This window comes from Felis catus, chromosome B3 (assembly GCF_018350175.1).
Source record: "Felis catus isolate Fca126 chromosome B3, F.catus_Fca126_mat1.0, whole genome shotgun sequence".
In the NCBI taxonomy this organism is placed as follows: domain Eukaryota; kingdom Metazoa; phylum Chordata; class Mammalia; order Carnivora; family Felidae; genus Felis; species Felis catus.
The window spans coordinates 65054174-65070610 of NC_058373.1; the positions used below are offsets into that span (position 1 = coordinate 65054174).

At 37.2% G+C, this 16437-nt stretch overlaps 1 long non-coding RNA gene across 2 annotated transcripts in view; it reads left to right on the forward strand.

The window, feature by feature from the left end:
• Window positions 1-6725: 6725 nt before the first annotated feature.
• The window catches only part of LOC111560835, a 334796-nt gene continuing 325084 nt past the window's right edge, over window positions 6726-16437 (forward strand). Inside the window, exon 1 of one of the 2 annotated variants that reach the window (XR_006599337.1) lies at window positions 6726-11865. This is a non-coding gene — a long non-coding RNA (uncharacterized LOC111560835). The other variant, XR_006599336.1, reaches the window with a different exon arrangement.

A 16437-nucleotide genomic window follows, 5' to 3' on the forward strand; every position in this document is an offset into this window, starting at 1 on the left:
TATGACTTTAGTGCCAGAGTGTAGGATTTGAATCCTGCTGTCACTTACTGGCTGTCTAATCCTGGGAAGTAAAACAGAATTAATAATGGTACCTATTTCATAGTATTGTTATTGTGATTTAATAAATTAATACATGTAAAATGCTTGACGCTGTGGCTGGCATGTAATAGTACCTAACGAATTATTAGTACATCAGTAGTCATTGGATGAAAAAAAGAGTTGCATTCAGATTGGTTTTGGGGAATCTGTGTCAATCAAAATAAAGATAGTTTCTCCACTGCAGATCTTCTTAAAGCCTTTAATATGCTAATGTGCATTGTGAATTTCCAAGACTGAGATGTTGCATGTACTATTATCCAGAGTCATTTGTCCATAGGAAACATTTTCTTTTCTCTGAGAAATAGCTGACTGATCTTCTGCAGAATCTGCTTCCAGAAATACTGACTTTGAGAGAACATTAAATAAAATAGTACTCAGTGTGTCAGATGCCCAAGAGTCTATTGGTTTGACTCCATTACACCTATGTCCTGTTTCTGCAACTGGAGGTGTACACCTGAGGTATTTTGTCCTATGACCCCTGCACAAGAGGGACACTGTCTAATAGTCAGTCTTGCTTTAAAAATGTATTTTCATTTGCATCCAAAATGATGAGAATTTCAAGGCAGATTGCTTCTAATAATAATAGCCACCATTTACTGAATAGCTGTAATGCACTATGTACTTTGCTAAATTCTTCACTTTCATTATCTCATTAATCTTCTCAATAGTCATATGATGCAGGTATGATGATGCTCTCCCTTTTGCAGGTAAGATAACTAAAGCTCAGAGTGAGTCTGTAATTGCCAAGGTCAGCAGTTGGTTAGTGGTAGAGCCTGAATTTAGAACCAGGTCTGTCACCACCTCCTGTAGTAACCAACACATTAAGTAGGTATACAGAACCCTTCCATTAGAAATTGTCTTCGAGTGCACATATAGATATTTTTAATCTCAGACTGGTGACCCAGTAGAATCCTTAAAACCAATCTGTGCATGGACAGTTAAGTGTATACATAATACCACTAGCCTAATGAAAGTGTTTCTTTTTCTTTTTCATCTTATATGGATTTCAAAGCCATCCATATCAAAGCACCATCACCTGAGAAACTGAAAACCCAACAACATGGCTTCTTTATCAAGGAGCATCTGTTTCTTACAGTGATCACATTGCCTTTCAGCCTTTTTCTGCATAGTTGATAATTCAGAAGCATTCTCCTATACAGTAATTAAAGATGAGTTTTCCAGCCCTGTTGAAAAACTCCTCAATTTAGCTATGACAGGTTGTATTTTATAATGAGGTGAAAGGATATCACTGCTGGAGAAAAAAAATCCACGGACTCTGCTACTCACAAAAGGCTGTCAAATATCATATGCTTCAGTGTAGAGGCTCATTGTGGAGGAATGCTTCTGTGGGGTTTTAGATTTTCCTAGGTCTATCTGTATTCTCAGAACAAACAGTGTAGAGAAATGGTAAAGCTCTGGAAGGAGTCAAACTCTCAGCAACTGGCTGGGATGTTTTTCCCTCGGAACAGAAGCAAATGTTCATAAATAGCCCTTTTCACCATCTCTCCACTGCCCACTCAGAAGAGCCCTAATTAAAGTCCAGACCTTCACATTAAAGGCAAGGACATAGCTAGAGGATGGAAAAATTTACTTTGGGTTTCACAGCCTTTCTGTGGGCCTGGGATGTTTATTATAAACAGTTTTTCTGTTTTGGTAGACTGTCTACCCCCTGTCACACCCTTCTGTTTCCTCATTTGAGTGTGTTTTTGCAAAATTATTGTGATTTTCACCTTTGCCCTGACTGAAAGGTAACAATGACCTAATTATATTTCCTATTTAGATTTAGACCAGGGTATTTGTGGAGTTCATATTACATTTATTGGCTCTCTGTATGTGTTTTTTTTTTTTTTAGATGTGCGCGCGTGCGCACACACACACATTCATTCAAGGCTCAGGCTGTTGGGCCAAGGCCAGTTTTCAGCTTTGGTGTGCCATCTCAAATGAGATCCCTCAGTCCCCAAGGGCTTGCAGCTACTTGCGAGTGCCTGACAGATTGGAGGTATGTTCATTTCCTTTAGTTCTTTTAAATACAGCCAGCTGTGTGAAGACGGAACTTACTATCTTCCATATTGTTCCAGTAGGTGTTTTAGAAACTTCCTGAATAGGACTCTGTTAATCCCCCCTCTTTCTTTTTCCTCACAAAATTAAGACTCTTTTGGAGATATACATGTAAAATATATATATAATTTTTTTAAGAGAAAAAGATTTTATGGGAAGTTCATAGCTATAAATGAGAGATAAAGAGTCAAAAAGGAAGTAGAGAGACATGGAACACCTACTTTTGTGTTCACTTCCGTGACACCAGGGAGTCCAAAGTATAAACAAAACCAAAAGGGGAAATTAAATTTGTCAGCTAGAAAATTTTATTTAAAAAATAGTCACAGTTATAGGAAATATTACAGATTGTGTGACACCGGATAGCCTTTATTTATCTGCCTTTTCATTGCCGCAGAGCACATGTTAACCTTGAGAGCACCTGAAAAAAAAACTCAAGACATCTGAGTCCTTGATTTCCTATTTACTTTCAATAATAATTCAGGTTTTGTGTCAAAATACTAATAAATATTGCCAAAAAGAGAAATTATTTCTGGACTTTGTTTCTTCAGAGGATGATATCACATTAAAACTTGGCAGAAAATGTGTTTGTTAAATATTAACTTCAATAGCTTGAAAGGAAAAATATTGAGAACCAAAATATGTTGGACAAATAACATTATATCTTCGTGTATCTAGAGAGAATCTAGTCATAAAGCAGAATCTTTAGTGATGTATGTCCCAGTGGGACAATACCATCTCAGTGTATTTTGTTTGTTTGTTGCACTATTCTCTGCATCACTCTAATGTTTATTGCATTTTGGTATATATTTAATCTTTATTGCTTTCTCTTAAAATTGTTTTATTTATAAGTTTGGGGCCCCCGCAGTACTGTCCATCCCAGTTTGTGGCAGTGCCATCTAGTGGCAGAATGATAGCTCTTTCTCACTAGATTTCAGTGGGGTAATGGATGAAGAGCATGCTGGGAGCAGAAGCCATTTTGCGAAGTGCAGTGCTTGCCTAAAATGGGCTGAGAACTCAAATTCAGCTATGTAATCCTTTATTTGCTTTTTGTGACTCTTTTATTTTTTCCTAAGAAGGAAGAAGATAATAAGCAAGGCCAATTTACCAATTCAGTACATACGTATATACATATGTATATATGTATTGTTTTTGTTTTGTTTTGTTTTTGAGAGAGAGTAGTGAGAAAACACAAGTGTGGGAGGGGTACAGGAGGGGAGAGAGAATCTTAAAGAAGCTCCATCCCAAGTGCAGAGCCCGAGCCCCACTCAGGACTTGATCATATGACTGTGAGATCATGACCTGAGCTGAAATCAGGAGTACTGCACTTAACTGACTGAGCTGCCCAGGAGCCCCTATCAATTTAGTTTCTTTATGAAGACTTATGGTAGCGTTTTATATTCAATGAAAGCTAGTAATTTTCCTGTGTCTCTGTTCAGTCTCTCCTTTGGCTGGTCATCAAATTGATGATTACTGTTTTATAGAATTTATACCTTAATTGCCTCCCCAGTTTGTTTTCTTTCCCCATGTAAGTTTTCTTATACCATTTCATATGAGAATCTGATTTTTAAAGATGTTTAAAAGAGGAGATATAAAGACCTTATTTATTTCCAGTGTTGAACAACTGAAGGAAAATATTCTTCATGCTAGGTATTTCCCAAATGTTGTATGCTGTATTTAATTCCAGTTTCCCCCCTTTCCCACCCCCACCCTTCATTTTCATTGTAATTTACTTCTGGGGAATTAAAATTGGTCTTGTTGCCCTAAATTTGCAAGTCCTATATATTTGTACCCAGGGAATTACATGATTTTCTCTGACTTTTCCATTCTTGCCATTGTGACTAGACCTCTGCTTTATGAATCAGTTGGAACTGGAGTCCTGCCCTTGACACTCAGCCAGATTTCTTCTTCAGAAATACAGGTTCTGGAATCAAAGAAGTTGGTACCATTTCCTGGTTGTGTGATGGAGGATAAAATAGTTAACTCTTAAAAATCTGTTTTATTAACTATAAAATACACTTTTTAGAACATGGTTTTGAAGATTCAGTACTTCTTCACTTCTTGGCATATAGTAAGCACTTAATGCATTTCAGGTGTTATTATTATTACATATCTCTTCCTGCTAGAGGTTGGATTCTCTTCCCTCTAGCTACAGTCTCAGACTCAAATGGGATAGATAGGACTGCTGTGAGGAGACTTCTGTGCACAGGCCATGCCTTTCAGGGGACATCTCTGAGGCTGCCTCAGTTTTCCTAGCCATAGCCGGCTCCCTCCAATTTACCTTCTTTTCCCTGCCCGTCCTCCTTTAAAGCTTCAGTGTGACTCAGAGGCGATCTCACCTGGGTTGCAAATGATAAAGTGTCTCCCCCACCACCCTTTTTTGAAACCTGCTTCCATCATCTGATGGTTAATGGGGGTTAGAAACTAATGGGAAGGTGACATCTGCACATGGTTTACTTCATGAAATGATTTGTAGCTCCTGATGCTCAAAGCATGAAAATGAGACTCTCAGAACAAAAACACTTTTTAACATAGTTTTTACAACTAAGCCAAGAGTGAGTGTGTGAGTCTCTATTCCAGAATATCTTATTATATATATGCTTTGGTATAGTAATAGTGTTGCCCCCTTTTTGGCATCTGAGGAAAACCTGCTTTATTCAGAATTCCTTGATAGCAGTCACCATGGCTTTTTCTTCTCTGTAGCCCATGGAGAGCTTAGTACAAAGTCTCTCCTGTGATAGACACTTTTTAAATACGGGTTGAGAGAAGTGACTGCATCTCCCAAACAGCCCTCCTAGAAAGATCATTTCAGTAAGTAAAGGCACCTAAGTTTGATGGTTGATAGACTAGGCCCTGAATATTTTGAAGTTGACTCTTGTCATTAGTATCATTGAATAACTTCTTGCCAATTTTAATAAAAATTCAAACTACACATATCATTAGTTAATTTTTATTTTTTGACATTTGGGTATTATTATTTTGTTGATTTTTCTGGTGTAACGACCTAATTCAGAAATCTAGATATCTTTAAGAAAGACAACTATGGCTTTATAAATTACAGTTACCCCAAGTGTTTTATTATTATTATTCCATGTGCCAGTGAATAGAACATCTGTTTTATTCTTCACCCTCACAATATCAAACAAGTGAGGGTTTATCGCCTGGAAAACATCAAACTTTTCATGGATAAAATTTGGTCCCGCACTTTGCTCATCCATTCTCTTAAGAGGAAGAATTGTTTAGAAGACTTTGCAAATAGAACTGTGTATAATTTCTCTTACCTGGTTTGGTTTTCTGCTTGAGCTTAAGATCAGTGTGTGTTCATTTATTCTTTTCCTTATTTATTCACTAGCTCATTTATGTAGCCAGCAGTTAGTGAGTGCCTTCTATGTGCCAGGGCATAGGGGAGTTCTTGCAAACCAGAAACATCAATTAAGTACTATCCTAACCATGATGAGCTCACAATCTTCTATATTGGAGAGTCAGGTAAACAAATATTTTGTCACAGCATTGTGACCTGTGGCCTGGTGAGATGTGAAGAGCTCTATGGTAGTACTGAGGGAGGCACATTCTGTAAGAGCCGTAAAAGACCTCACACTGAGGTGGGAAGGGGTGAGTTTCACTGTGGGTCTTGAAGAGGAACTAGAGGTTTAGCAGGTGAAGAAATGGAAGAATTAATATGGACTTCAGAAAAGATTATTAACCTTTTGCCTTACTCTTTTAACACAAAACAGAGTCTTTACTCTAATTGTAATTAATTTTTAATTAGTCTTTTTTTTTAAACCAAAAGCCTGTAGTAAACGTGGAGCAGTGGGTTGAGCTTACCTGAAGATGATAGTTATGTAGCAAAGTAATTATTAGGGGAATTTTGCTCACCCATTATGCCGAATAATAAGAATAATTCACATTTAGTCCTTATTCTAATTAAGCACTTTGGGTGTGCTTTCCTTTGCAGGGACAGGAAAAGCAAGTAAAGTGACAAGTTTCCCAAGTTGCTAATAGCCAAGCTAAAAGTCATTAGGAGACTGAGATTTACCTTTTCCCAGTGGGAAGGTCTGTTTATACATGGTGATGGTGCTTGGCAAACTAGACTGTGATTTGCCTTTTCATATATAACCATGTATTTGTTTCATTCATTCATTCAGTCGGTCCACAGGTATTTACTGAGTACCTGTATGTGCTAGCTACTGTTCTGTGTGATAGAGATTTAGTAGTGAAAAAGACAAATTACCTACCCTCAAAGAAATCTATATTTAATTGTGTGTTTGTATGTTTGGATGGGGCATGGGGAGAGAGTATAATTGAAATAATATGAAAAAGGGGCGCCTGGGGGACTCAGTTGTTTAAGCGTCTGACTTTGGTTCAGGTCATGATCTCATGGTTCATGGGTTTGAGCTCCGCATCAGGCTGTGTGCTGACGTCTCAGAGTCTGGAGCCGGCTTCGGATTCTGTGTCTCCCCCCACCCCCACCCCCACCCCGCTGCTTCCAGCTGGCACTCCTTCTCTCTCTCTCTCTCTCTCTCTCTCAAAAATAGACATTAAAAATTTTTTAAAAAAGAAATAATATGAAAAATATGTATAATATGATAAGGTATAAATGCCATGCAAAATGTAATTGAATAATTTTGGTAGTGTTAAACGCCATGATGAAAAAATACATTAGGGAAGAGGAATAGAAAATACATTGTCTTGGGGCTTCCTAAGACCACTGTCAGGTTCATTGTTGATCTAGCAGGACTCACAGAACTTGGAAAGCTGTTATATGCACTGTTACTTTTTGTCACAACAAAACACACATCAGATTACAATATAAAGGAAAAAGATGCTTAGGGCAGAGTCCAGAAGAAACCAGGAATCAGCTTCCAGTTGTCCTATCCCAATGGAGTCACATGGCTTGTACTGAGTTTTCCTAGCACTAAGTGTGTAAAACTTGGAAAGTCTTTTCAACCAGGGAAGCTCACCAAAGCCTTGGTGTGCAGGGTTAGTTATGTAGGCATGTAACACCATCCTGACTGAATTTAGCTATTCAGTCTCTAGGCTGCTAGAGGTCAAACTGCTACAGTGTGGCTCAAAGCCCAGGCACGCAAAAATAGGCATTCACCATAAATCCCATTGTTAGCCTAAACTATTATGGCCCTAAGCTTCAGATATACAAAGAGACTCTTGTCAGGATACTCCAAAGTCCCAGAGTTCTTCTCCCAGGAGCTACATCAAGGAAGGGTAGGGTTTAAGCAGTGTAGGTATGCTAAGTTAACTGTTTACTTTCCAAAGAGAGGCAGAAGGATTTTCTAATAGGGATTTTCCTTTTAATCTCTTCTTTAAATGTAACTCATTTTACATTTCTTGGCTGCCAGTTCTCCATGTGCTAATCTACTTTGTTTCTTATTCCAAGACACTGCTAAGCACCAGTGTGTGTCAGTGCGTACGTGTGTGTGTGTGTGTGTGTGTGTAGTATTCTAGTACAAGGTACCACTAAATGTATAACTTATAATTTATTTTCATTGTATATGTTATCAGAGTCAACACTGAGAAACATAAAGCTTTTCTTTTCCTTATTTTTAACAATGAAATCAGTTGATGTATACCATGAAATCAAAAGAGTGCATGTGTGCGGGAGATGACAGGGACTGGAAAGAGGGAAGATACAGGATATACCTGTAGGTATAGTAGAGAATTTTACAATTGGTAGCTATTTGTACATTAGCTGCTTGAAAAAAATCTGCTTCTTCCAAAAGTGAAGTGCAAATTATATAATATGCAGTATGTGTATTTATAGAAAACAAATACATAGTCATTATAGCCTCTCCTTTAAGGTCATTATGCTTGATGAAATTTACATCTTTCTGAAAACACAGTCATGCTCATCTCCTAGAAAATGTACAGTAGAAGGCAAAGTCCTTTCCTTCTGCTTCTAATATCATGCATTTGTACTTAGAGTGGAAACCCATAGTTGTGAAAATTAAAGAAAAAAATGGAGGGCCAGCTGTGTTTCAGTGGTAAGGAGGGCTTAAATTAATAAACCTATTCCCCTGCAGCTGGAGGACAAGTATCAAGTCTGTGAAGAGGAGGAAGACTTTTGCCTTCCACACCTGTCTTTGAGCAATAGGTTTCAGAGAATGTTACCTAAAGGCATCATCACTGCTCCCCACTGACCACACTGTTTGCTTGTGATACCTTTCTTGTGAACAGAGAGCCTTTCTAGTGAACAGGGAGTTTTATGTGGGAAGAAAATGTGGATCACATGTTAGAGTCACTTAATATGTGTCACTTAATAGTAAAGTAAGGTGTGCCCTATTACATATATACTGTACACACATATCTCATATATATGATATACACAGTGACAACCAATTTCGTAGGGAAAGTTCATATAAAACAGTTTCACCTCATTTATACCAAATTGTTAAGTAGTTTTCTAATTTTTTTTGACTTTTATGATGTTGCCACTTTCTGTGGAGCTGCCTATATTTATGACACAGAGGGTTTTTTTTGTTGGAATTTCTAATTTGCCACACTCTTAGCTACCCATTTCCCTTACAGCTTCTAACATAACTGCATGCACTATCACCTTGAGTAGGGCATATTAACTTGTCTATCTCCACGTTTGGCTTCTAGAGTCTTCTCCAATCTTCTCTTCACATTGTTTGTTCTACACCTTGTTCCTTCTCTGTAAAATCTCTGATTGTGCCCCGTGTCCTCACTCTTGGCCGAGTACCAGCACTCCCACTCAGGAAATCCAGTTTGCTCCCATTGTGTGCTGGCTGCCCCCACCTTGAGTCATACATTCTTCTTCATTTCCCCACACATTCTTTGTGTGTTCCACTTCTCCTTTTCCGCCGAGCCCTTCCTCTCCGCTCAGCCTGCCCACACGCTCAGATCTCAGCCTCTCCAACCCACGGCCGCCCACTCTTGCTGCCACTGCTCTGGGTCCTCCCTCCCTGGTCTCACCTCACTCGGCACGACTGGGTGGCTGCCTGGCTCTTCTTCTGCCTCGGTTTTTTTCACCTTTCCAGTCTATTCATCACACTGCTGACTGATTAATCTTTTTAATATCCTCATGTCACTTTATTCTCAAAAACCTTTAATGGCTCCCCAGTGCTTATTAATAAAGTTCAAACTCCTTAGCTTTGCGCTTTGCCAAGCTTTCCCCATGACCTGGCTTGCTGCCAGCTTCCTCAGCCTTCTCTCCCTCTACTCACCTTTATTTTCTCTACCTTTGGTCCACACCACATTGTCAATTGTTGTTCCCTGTGTATGCCCTGTCCTTCCCAGTGTTCTTGTCTTGGCTCACATCATCCTTCAGCCTGGATTCCTCTCTTCCTTTCAAGTATGTCTCCTTCCGCTGCCCCCTGCTACTCAAATTTCACATCTAGCTCAAGTTTACCTCTTCCCAGAAGCTTCCCTAGCTAGAAATGCTCTCTTCATTCCCATGGCTTTTTGTAATAGGGGTAGTTTGTACGCCTCTTACAGTACTTATTCCATTTTGTACTGTTACTGTTATTTATGTATACAGCTTCATTTCTCCTAGAATGAAAGCTCTTTAGGAGAGAGTGTATACTTCTTTGTTGTGTATTCTATAGTACCTTTTTAGCACAATATCTGAAAAACACTAATGATATGTTTACTGAATGAGTGAATAAATGAATGCATATCTCCAGAAGAAGGAACTGCTGATGGAAGTATACCTCATATCTTAACTCAGTATCTAGGTGTGAATAAATTAAAATAATTACCCTCAGCACATCAATTCTTCCGGATATTTTGTAATTGCTCTTATCATGTAAAGCATATCAAGGTAATTGGATACAATGTGTTTACGAGCTGTAAGATATATTACTGTCCCAGACTGAAATTTGTTTCCATCTAGATTAGTAATACTGCTTTCTAATGACCTCTGAATCTTACAGCACAAGTCATTAGGGTATTTATCGGAAATAGAAATCAGATGAAAAAGCCGTTGTATCTTTTCCCCTATCTCTACCCTCACCTAAATGCAGAAAATAGTATCTTCAAAACATTTACTGTTCTGTGGCTTTTAAGAAAGCCCCAAACTTAACACACAAACACACTGTGTGCCTCTCTTATATCCTGACCTATAAAATTGCACACTTTAAAGTTATTTTGAAACTCGGAAATAGAAATGGGAGCATCAAAATGCAACATTGTCAACACATTTAAAAATTTTGTAGGTTCGAGCTTTCTGAAAGGGACTTCTTATTTTTATTCCTCCTGCTGAAACTCCCATTTGTACTGTGTTGCCTTCCCCAAGGATCCCCAATAAGCTTCACCCATTTTCCCACCACTGAAAAGAGAGGTACCCCTAGGCTGGAGAGCAGCTCCCATTTAATAGTGCATAACAACAGAACCAGGGCTGTCAAACTCTGACAGCTTGAATGAGGGAAGATTTCAAACAATTATGAGTGGGATTTTAAATGCCTCACCTGAAATACATTGCAGAGTCCTTATCACAAAAGGGAGATACTTTGGAAACTGCCTGAAAATTCATCCAAGAGGAATTTAAGAGAAACTTGGCAGGTGCTCATGACACAACAGTTGAGAATAAGAAATGAAGCAGTGCACTGAAGGGATTTAGGGAGGTTGAACATAATCATTGATGTAAGAATGAGGCCAGGACCCAGGAGATGCAATCCCTGCCCTTTGTTACAAGACCTCAGGGACTGCAAGTGTCTAAACCCTTCCTTGTTTTGTGTTTCGTCTGACGCCAAGCAGTGTTATTCTTATTAGCTAAAAAATAGGAATTGTCTTGTTGAGCAAAACCTATTCAGGCCTGGACAGAGAGGGACATCACTACTATTAATACACCATTCTTTAAACACATTCATTCATCCTTAACAACACTCTGCTAGAAAAATCCATGATCAATGCAAGTAGGTCTGTTTTGTGGATAAAGACTGTAAGTGAATAAGTAAATACGAATTCTGTTGTAGTCAGGTTCTAGGTGAGATTGTTTTTTACAAGCCGTGCCCTCTATTTTTTGCAGACAGCCATATCAGTGTGCTCCAATAACTTGCCAGCTTGACTCCAATAACGTCTTGAAATTTTTTTTGGCATATTGCCCAACAATTTATTTAGACTGTTTTGACTTTCAGACCTCTTTAAGTATACTTTTATAAGCAACTTTATTCTTTCCCACCTTTATAAATAATCATTGAAATGAAGACTTCAACAGATGAACTAAGTGACTTTAGGTCAAGCCATTCTAACCATCTACTTAACTGTGATTTAAATATTTTAATTTCCTAAAAGGCCAAGGAAAGAAGAATGGTTTGTTAATGTCCACATGGGCCCACAGTCTTTGTATCTACACTCCTTGAGGCCAGATGTATTTTAGAATCACAGTTTTTGACTTTTAGAAACTGTATACAATGCGTATGTCTTATACATTTACTAACACTGTTAGTGGCATCTGGGCAGTGCCTGTAATCACTATATTAATATTTCTGCTGTGAAATGTGTACATATTCATATCAGTTTAGGTCTGTGTTGCTACCAAATGAGTTACAACCGTCTTGGTTTTCTGAAAATTTTAAGTTTCAAATTGCAGATAAAGGACAGATATTTACTTAATTTTCTTCATTCTTTAAAACAGGTAATTATAAACAAAACCAACAACAACAAAACCTCCAACATTCTTTTTATTTATAAGGAACTTGAACCTCAGTGAAAGATGGGTCATCTCCTAGCTTAATGGTAAGATTGCCCAAGCAGTGGTACCCGAAGAAAGTTCTCTTAAAGATAAAATTTTATAAACTCTTTAGGCAACCTACTGATAACCACACTGGCAGGAGATTTTCCTTTAGATCTAACTTGACACCTTCTTGTTGCAGTTTAAATTGATTCTTGGGTTTAACAAATGCCATCCTTGTTCATGAAGGAGTATCCATTTTGCAGTAATAAAGCTGAAGTCTGGGAAACTTCATGATAATACACGTTAGATTAATTCTAGCTTGGTACAAAAACAAATTACATCAGTGTTCAAACTTCTAAATGCCACAGTCATCTTAATTTTTTCCTGGTCACAAAGGCTGTGTGTGTATGTCTGTGTATATATGTATGTGTATATATGTCTGTGTACACACACACACACACACACACACACACACACACACACACACACTGTGCATATAACTTTACTTATGAGTACATTTAACCCTTTCCTCAAAGGGCAAAATTGACTTTACAATTTGAGGGCAACTTGACCGTTCAGCAGTGTGAAGGAAAATACCATCTCTCTGAAAATTCATGAGTCCTTGTGCTTAAATTCTTATCAGCATTGTAAAATAGACTAAATATATTGTTGCACCTATTTTTCTTAAAAAATACAACCCTGCTCTCACGGTCTTTGAATGCAGAAAATGAATTATGGAAAAAAAACCACACAGTCTGTATTTTAAAAAGTTAGACAATATTTTCAAAAGACAAATTATAAAGTGGCACAGCATTTTAATCAAAAAACCATGCTGAAGCCCTTTAAATCCAGACTGTTATCTCCTGGTAAAACTGCTTGGTAAGAAAAATTATTCAAAGAAAAAGATTTCCATCATTTCACAATGGATTTGGAAACTCTTTATATAAAAAGAGAATTGTTTTGTGCAGTTAACATCTTTAGACATATCAGAGAGCTGTAACACTGCCTTTTGTAAGGTCAGCGATGTCATCAATTCAATTCATCCTCTTAAATATTCTCTAAGTTGCTCAAAAGCTTGTTGATGTGATGGCATCAACAAGAAGGGAGAAGCAAGACTGGCCTTCTGGTGGACTCTGTCATTATCCCTCTCTACACTATCAAAAGACTGGGAGTCGTATTTTTAATGTCTCCTCATTCTGTTTCAGTTATGTTTGCTTTTGTAAATATAGTCGAGAAAGAGCAAATGTACTGTTTGTCACTGTTTCTTTTGTACATCTGCTTGCCTAGTGGCATAACAAACTCTGAAAAAAATAATATATGTATTTGACATATGTATAATATATTATTTACATATCAGATATTTCTATATTCAGAGATGAATATTCTATATTCATCAGTTTTGTGAATCGTGGGCATTAGCTTATTATAATCTTTCAATGATTGGTGGTAGTATTAGAACAAAAATTACAGGGTCTCTTCTTTGTCCCCACACAACTTTGTTAGGAATTGTACCCTCCTCGTAGAATGCTTTGAATCACTCTCTAGGAAGATTTTCTTTCTGGTAACCTGTTAAACACTTTTACTTTATCAAGAATAAATGTAGTTTAAAAACATAGTAAATAAATGCCTCTGAATATATTTTAGGGCTTTTCTTTTATAATACATAAAGTACTAGTTTCATGTTTCCACCTGTTCTAATAGTGCTTTTTCATTTATAAGAAACCTTTACTGAAGTGCTTTATTTAAGTTTAGGGACGGGGAGAATTTGGAGAGCGTCCAGGTAGAGTAATAAAAATCAGTAAGCCTATATGCAAATACATTTTGGGAAAATGGTAATGCTTGCCAAGATTTTAGTCAGCCTGCCAAAAATTGCATTTTACAAAATGCAGTGGTGTTACTCATGTGTTTTTCCGCACTGTGAATGCTAATGAATAATTCCCAGTGGTTGTAGAGGGGACTGATCCAAAGAAGTAGCTTCTGGGGCTTATGCACAAGTTGCAGGCTTAATGTAGATGTGGTTTAAGACTTTTCTTTTAACATTGGGCTCCATAGGTATCTAATTCTTACTACTCTGTGCTATGGAAATGAACCTAAAGGGCAGAAAAAATGTAAGAAGAAATGTTCTCATTCCAAGGTCCTAGTTGTAGAAAATTTTTCATTAACTCATCTACTTTAGGTTTGCTAAAAGAACAGCTATAGGAAAAGTAAGTGTTTCTCCTAACAGTGTTGAGTTAGTGCAAGACGTGTATCCTAATTTTACCGTCCTGGTTTCCCCAAGTCTAATCTTCTCTTGTAAGAGACAGAAGGAAATAAGATTCAGCCCACTATTCCGAGGCAGCCTTTCATAGTGGAAAGAGTATGGACTTTGCCATTCAGTTTGCTTGGCTACCAGTCATACCACTGCCCATATTTATTCTGTAACTTGTGCTAGCTTTGTAAATGAGGATAATAATCGGTATGTAGCTTTTTGGGTTCTTGCAATGATTAAATAAAGCGAAGAAAATGGAAGTACATGGCTCATAAGAAGTGTTCTTTAAATGTAAGCCTTCTTCCCCAAAGCAATTCCCATTAATAGAATAGTCTGATTTAACTAGGAAATTGAAATCCAATCGTACATTTAGAGGAAACGAATTTTCATACAAACATATTTAAGTGATAAAATGGAGAAGTTGAGAGAAGGAATCATTGGATATCCACAAAACAGACACCCTTGCAATTTTTCACATTCCAGATGAACAAATAATAGGGAACTCTTCTCTTACTGCATTTGCTTGTCTGCACTCTTGGCTAATCACATGCAATTAAAAGATTTGAACCTATTCTTTAGGAATCCACTTCTAAAGCTAAAAGGTATGTACTGGTATCAGTGTGGGTAAATTGTGTAGGTATAATAGAAAATGATTGCCTAACTTATGTAAGTATTTAAATAGATCTGTTCATATAAAAGTTTTGTATTTTTTAAGGTAGACTTTTTAACTAAGTTCATAGAGTTGTCATAATTTATAAGATGTCCAGTTAAATTTGACTATCAGAGAAACTGAATTATTTTTTAGTTATAAGTATGTTCTAAATATGGCATGGGACACACTTATTTGTTGTTTATCTGAAATTCAAACTTCACTGGGGCTGTCTTATATTTTCATTTACTAAATCTGGTGACCCTACTCTTATTTTAAACTCTTACTTATACATTTTAGGATTACACTATGAATTATAAAACCAACTTCTTTGCTTATAACTGATCTCAGGCCGTTTATACATATCATTTCTCAGTTATTTCTTGAGACATTTTTTTCTTCATATGGGGAAGGGATGGTGAAGTTAAAATTCTAGGAGAACCCTGAAGCTAAATTGTCTATGAGAAATAACTTGTACAAACTGCATAATGAATATCAAGCTGCATTTACATTGCTCTATTTTAATAACTGAGAGCAAAGATCTCTAAAAGCAGAAGATAGCTGATATCATCAAATTCTACTACATGGCATTACAAAAGAGGGAGAAGGAGTAATCAATCCAGAAGTTCTGAAAGACTCTCCCTTCGTAGGTTGTGTGTACGGCTGGGCAGGCTTCTCCGTATGCAGCAGTATAATGAAGCTGCAAGAGAGAGAGATTATTCTTTCAGTTTATTCATATTATGCACAAGACTTTTGAATTAGTTTTTTGGTGGGTAAGCACCTTAAATCACCCTTAAAACCTCAGCTTTATTGCTCAGCATTAAAGAACAGAAGAAATAGCAAAGAGTTTGAAGAATTAAATGAATACACAGGAAACTTGTTCATACACGTGCCTTATGTTTTAACAGTAAATGTCTAACTTTTTAGACCTGGAACTGCCTGCCAACGCTGAGTTCTGGGGGAAAAAGAGAGAGCGCGAAAGAGAAAATTTTGCCTGCATTGGAACAGAAAATAATGTTGAAGCAAATAGAACTCTATATACTTCTGACAGTTCAAATGATACATAAGTACACAGGCTGACAACGGCTGGTTTGTCCCTGCAGTTCACTTCGCTCAACTCTGCATGGTTCTGTAGGACAATGAAATTCAATGCACTTAGAATTTCCAAAAAAAAAAAAAAAAAAAAAAAAAAAAAAAAAAGTGAGCTCAGATTCTTTTAAAAGCATTTCTATGAGAAAACGGATCATTTACATGCCAAAAGCACTTTTAATGTGACATATTTAGCACATGTATTATTTAGAACGAAAGCTGCTTGAACTTAGCGAATTTTAAAGTCTATAAAATGGCACCCCACTGAGCATAAAGGTAGCAGTTCTCTGTTATGTGATTATGTGGAATAATAGACTTGTACATAACTTTTTACGAAATTAAAGGTATGACATTTACTTTCGTTTAGCCCCATAAATTGCACTTTAGTACATAAAGAATGGGCTGATCTATGAATTTGTTGTTCCTTCAGGCAATTTAACTGATTTTTAAAGAACAGTTTTGTGTTTTCATCTATTGAGTAACACATCAAATAGTTATCTTAGTAGATTTAATGAGTCTTATGTATCACTTAACTCTTCCCAGAAATGTTCAGGGACCCTTAAAATGAGAAAGGCGGACATCCCAGGTTGGTTTTGTTTTCTGCTTGCACTGGAGTCTAAACCCAAGAGCACCAGCTCAGCTGCGGAG